The 6000-nt window shown below is 44.9% G+C and overlaps 1 protein-coding gene across 1 annotated transcript in view; it reads right to left on the bottom strand.

The window, feature by feature from the left end:
* Ppp2r3a (protein phosphatase 2, regulatory subunit B'', alpha) overlaps positions 1-6000 on the bottom strand; it is a 140014-nt gene extending 134014 nt beyond the window's left edge. Inside the window, exon 1 of the mRNA XM_087562862.1 lies at positions 5839-6000. The gene's annotated coding sequence lies outside the window, so the exon portion shown is untranslated. The remainder of the gene's footprint in view (positions 1-5838) is intronic.

Raw genomic sequence — 6000 nt, forward strand, 5'->3', positions numbered from 1 at the left:
GTGCACTGAGACGCACAGATTGTTTTGAATATTCAAAATTTTCTTATAGTCATACTTATATCAATCTGGTTTCCACCTTTTCCATTATAGAATGGCTCTTGCTGAGGTCAAATATCATCCTCCTCCTCTTCTTCTTCCTCCTCTTCCTCCTCCTCCTCCTCTTCTTCCTTTTTTCTTTTTTCTTCTTTTTGACAAGGGTTCTCTATATAAACTTTGGCTGTCCTATAGACCATGCTGGCTTCTGCCTCCCAAGTGCTGGGATTAAGGGCGTGTACCACACTGCTCAGCAAGTCCCATCTTAAATTCAACAGATTATTTTCAGCACACTTAACTACTTGTCGATTTCTTTTTTCCTTTGGAAGCACTATCTTCCCTTGCCTTTATGGCATTCCTTAAACTACAATGAGATTTTAAAGAAAGAATATGCACACACAAACCAAGCAAAAATCAAGTGTGGGTTATTTTAAAATAATTTATTATTTTATATGTGTACAGGTATTTTTGCCTCCATGTGTGTGTACCACATATGAGCTGGTGCCTATGGAGGCCAGAAGAGGGCACTGGACCCCTTAAAACTACAGTCATAAATAGTTATGACCAGCATGTGGGTGCTGAGCCACCTCTCCAGCTCCCAGTGTGGTTTACCTTTGAAACCCTTAAATATCTTATTTAATTACAGTGTGCTTGCCTATATGTAACAAAACTTTTTTGGCCTCATCTAATTAAAAACCTCATAGTATGCATTCAGTTAAGTCACAAACCTAATGTCAAACTAGATGCCTCTCATAGTACCTCTCTATTATCTAATTATAGATAATAAGTACTTCCTACTATCTTATTCTAAAAAGCTAGCTCTGGGCCCTCTTCTGTTACTCATCTTGGGTCAGTGGTTCTCATCTGAGGAGCATTTGAAACTCAAGGCTGCCAGCACTAAAGAGGACAAGCAGAATAAACAAGTTACTTAGAGGCCATCTATTGCTTCAACAGCAAGTACCTGGCCATCTAGAGATGCATAGCAAGATCCTGACTAAAAATAACTAAAGTAACACCATCACACACATATACATGCACACACAAACCAAATGAAAAACCAACCAACCAACCAAAACAAACAAACAAAAACAAACAACCAAAAAACCAACCCCCCAAAACAAAAAAAAAAAAAAACAAAAAACCAACCCCCCAAAACAAACAAACAAAAAAACCCCAAAACCCCCAAAACTGAAACAGAAAACCTTCAAAGCTGCAAGGCAGACCAAATGAACAGAAACAAATTTCTTAGACAGACCTCAGTGTTAAATTTTTTGGTTGGTGTGTGTGTGTTGGTGCAGGTACACATATGTGTGTGCCCATGTTCATACAGAGAAGCCAGAGAAGGCCAACAGGGTCTCTCACTGCACATAGAGCCACACTAGTGGCTAGCAAGCTCCAGTGATCCCTCTGTCCACCCCAGCACTGTAATTACTGGTGACTCTACTGCCATAGACTTTTACATGGATACTGGAGATTCCAATTCAGGTCCCCATGTGCAGCTACCTCACCATCCTAGCGGTAGCTGGCTTTCTGGTATGTAAAACCAAAAAGAAAATTATTCTCTCTTGACCAGGATTACACATTTGAGAGCATACAGAATTAGGCCAGCAAGTTGGTTCAGCTGGTAAAAGCACTTGCAGGCAAGCCTGAGTTTGACTCTCAAACATGCAGTGCATTCGCATGCATCTGCAATGCCATCACTCCTACAGCCAGATGGAAAACAGAGAGAGAAAAAAATCACCAGAAGGCTCATGGGCCAGCAAACCTAGAGGAGGCTGCACAGGAAAATCAGCAAAGATCCTGCACCACCAAGGAGAACACCAACTCCTAAAAGTTATCTTTTGACTTCCACACGGGCGCACACATGCATGCACACACACTCACCCTCACACAATGCAGGGGCAAAACAGGCCAGGCACAAGTTTTAGGGAGTGCTGACTGAATCAGTTTTGACTTACTTCTGATCATTGTTGCAATACAAGAAAGCCAGTTTAGTCTGCCATTCATATTCATATTCATACTCATACTCTCTCTCTCTCTAAAATTTCAGATTTAAGAACACTGGCAACTAATGCAAACTTAATGATAAAATCATCGTATGAGCAAACTGAAACATCCATGATCTAGATTCCATGTTAGGCTATTGGTTTGCAACTTCTGCAATGAAAAATTTCACCCATACGCTTTAACTTAAGCGTCAGCATTTATGCCTCCAGTTCTATGTTTTCTTCCTGCGGTTCTGAACTGTCAGGTGCTTTTATGACACATTTACATGAAAGCTTAGCATCCCAATGTGATCTATGATTTAAATCCACCTCAAAACTTCCCTTATGACGCTCTGGATTTCAGGTAACAACTCCACTCTTGACATTTTGGGCAAGCTAGTGCCCTGATCTCATCCTAGGAAGGCATTTTTTTCTACCTCAACATTTGTGCCATTATCTTCTTCTAAATCTTACCAATCATGCCCAAGTGCATCTCATGGATAACAGGAACTTCTTTCCGGCCCCACTGCTATTGTCCTGGCCTCAGTTAGCATTTTATGTTTTAGCTACCGCATTCAAATAATGTCTTTCCATATGATAATCTTTCACAAACAGATTTGGCCCAATAGCCACATTTCTATCAATTTATTCCACAAATAGAGCCATACACATGTGAACTGGCATATTCACAGTGGTATTTACAGTGAATTGGAAACATTTACATGCCCACCAAAAGGAGAATGGATAAATAATCTATACTGTAGCCATGCAATGAAAGGCCATATACATCAAAATGGATAATCCCCAAGGGACTGTTAAGAGAACAGAGTACAGTGTGCTACCATTTGTGTAAACAACATACCTATCCAAAAAAAAAAAAAAAGTTCAGAATAGTAAACAAAACTATTAGCAGGTTATTTACTCAGGAGGCATGGAGGAAAATGTTGGCTGGAGTAGACGATATTGTTGAATATACCTGGAGAAGGGCCTGTTTTAAGTTCCTTGCATGGCCTCTGGTGAGTAGGCTGGACTGAGATGTTGGTAGCAGACAGCCTCTGCCTGCCTCCCTACCTCTATCATTCTGCCTCCCAGATCCTTAAGTTCCAACCACACTAGCTTCTGGGGTTCTGGGGTTGGGGGGACCTATTCTTTTTCACCTTACAGCTTACAGTTCTTCCTTCTGTGTGGAATATTGTTCCCTAAGCTTTACTTACCAATTCCATGTTTATCCTTCTGACTCTGTCTCACACGTTCTTTTCCCAAAGCAATACCCCTCAGTTTCTGGACTAGGTCAAGATGAGCATTTTAGGTACTCAGGGAAACCTGTACTTCTCCTCTCGGAACTTAGCACTGTTGTAAGGACCTAACTGTGTAATCACATATGTTCATGCCAGTTACCTCTTTGGATGGCAAGAAACAGAAGTGCAGAGATCATACCATGTGCTTTTGCCTTTGTATTCTTAGACCTAACCTACCATATGGTTTGCAAAGCAGGCTGTCACATATTAAATAAATGACTTCTCTGGCCCTTAGGTTTAGGAAAGCAGACAAAGTCAATATAGAACCAAACAAGGGCAGTCAATTTAAAACAGTGGTTTTCAACTAGGGATAGCTTGGTCCTGGGACTACCTAGCAATGTCTAAAAGCAGTTTTTTTTTTTTTTTTATGATTCATTTATTATATATAAGTACACTGTAGCTGTCTTCAGACACACCAGAAGAGGGCATCTGATCCCATTACAGATGGTTGTGAGCTACCATGTAGTTGTGGGATTTGAACTCAGGACCTCTGGAAGAGCAGTCTGTGCTCTTAACCACTGAGCCATCTCTCCAGCCCCCTAAAAGCAGTTTTGATTGTCGTTAGGTAGTGTACTAACAACTTAGATTGTAAGTCGGGAATGTGGCTAACATCCTCTACTGCACAGGACAGGCTGCCATGACAAAGTATTATCTGAACGAAAATGTCAATGGCATCACATATGAGAAACCCTGATTGAGAGGATGATAATATTCAAAAGGGAAATCAATTCTACCCCTTCCTTACTCGGATGGGTTTTGTTGTGGTTATTCGGTTGAGGTGCAGGGGCAGAGTTAAGAGGATGTCAAGAAGAGTTTCAGAGATGTAAAACTTGAGTTGCTTGTTGAAAGGTGACAGAGGCCAGATCAGCTGGAACCGAAAGGAGTCGCTAACGAGTTTAAGTTATTACCTTCAAATATTCTGTACTCCATAACTGCTCAAGGAAAATTTCTTTTCTCTGAGGATACTTGGCTTTAGCCAACCCTTAAGGCCAGACTAACTCAGACCAAGATAACGTCAGATAGTCACTATGCAGAATGCTAAGCTATTTTTTAACATATGCAAATCTTATATGAAGGTAAAGCATTGGTTGCTATTATTCAGACTGTTGGTGTATAAAGCGACTGTCGAACCCAACAACTATATTGACCTTGGTATAGACTTTTCCAAAGCTTTCTATATAAACAAAATAAACAAACCCCAAACCCCAAAAGACCCTCAGAACTTTGTATTCCTGACTTGGCCTTTCCAGGTTGTGTAAAAGATCATGCTTTTTCCTCCACGATTATGCCTTAAGTTTTGTCAGAAATGGTGAGACAGCCTTTTGAGTGCAGTAAATGTGAATAAATTGCGTGCAAATCAGGAGCCATCTACAGATTTTTAAGAAAGCTTTCAGTAATCGTCATGGAGACCAGTGAAAGAAACTGAGATAATTTTTACCGATGCCAAGGAAAGCCCTGTGTTTACTACAACACGAGTCTGCTGCCTGCTAAGCTGGACGTCCATGCTCTGACCTAGTATGGCAATTCTTAGGGTCCCTGTGCCTGATGCTCTGTTTACAAGAAACTGAGGCCAGACACTAAAGAAGAACAAAGAAAAATGCCTGGCACCAAAGAGGCGGGGGACGTTTTGTACATAAATGAAGACCCGTGGAGGAACTCTTCTCAGATTTTGAAAGGCAGTACAAATCATCCTCTCCGCTTACGTGTTCAAGCATTTATTCTGTGTTCTCAAACTATTTTCTACAAAGAAAATACCTTATAATTTACAAACAGCAATTTGTCCTCCCCCTATGCATCTGCAGACCATCAAGCGGGATAAAATTTCCCTAGGCTTTATCAAGAGTGGGAGGAATGGAAATAATCTGAACACAACACAGTTCCGATGCAACATCAACTCCAAGCCCGGCCAGCTGGTTTCCATCGAGCGGTCCCCAAGGAGAACGCCCCTCCGAGCCTGCAGCGGGGCCGGCGCGACCGTGACACCCGCCGAGGTGCTCGCAGCTCAGCCACTCCGCCGCCTTCTACCTTTGTTTCAGGTGCCCCTGCTCCCAGAGTGCTGGGATCCCGCCCTCAGCCCCGAACTGGTGACACATCCTTCTTTGGCCAAGTCGGGCCGAGGCCGGGCAGGGGGCGGGGAAGGAAAATAAAGCCTCAGCGCCTAACGACGTGACTCTCAGTTCTTCCAGAACCTTGGCATTTGCTGCCCTGCCAAGCTTTCCTGTTAACAAGTTCCCGGCCCGGGCGTCCCGCGAGGTGGGAGGCGCCGGCCATCCGCCCCCCTGGCCTCCTCGGCGGAGCTCCCAGGCCACCGTTCTCCACCGCCGCCAACCCCTAGAGTCCTCAGGCGTGCATTCGCTCCACCAGGAGTCCCTGCACCGCGCGCGGCCCCTGCGGCCAGGCCAGTCCCCGCCCCCGGCCCCGCCCGCCCCGGCCTTCGTGTACCGCCCCTCGGCCTCGCCAGCCCGCGGAGGGCCGGGGGCGCACAAGGAGAACCGGTCTAAGGCCCCAGTCTGTGCGCCTACCTCAGTGCCCGCTGCTCCTCCTCCCGAGGCTGCCTCGGCTCGCAGGCGACGCGCACACGCCACCCCGGCTTCCCGCAGCGCGGGGTCTGGGCTGCTTACGCCGCGCGTGAGGAGCCGAGGCCTGAGCGCGCCCCGCCCAGCCGCCCAGCAGCCTAGCAGCCC

The sequence above is a fragment of the Rattus norvegicus genome, chromosome 8 (assembly GCF_021556685.1).
Source record: "Rattus norvegicus strain SHRSP/BbbUtx chromosome 8, alternate assembly SHRSP_T2T, whole genome shotgun sequence".
NCBI lineage: Eukaryota > Metazoa > Chordata > Mammalia > Rodentia > Muridae > Rattus > Rattus norvegicus.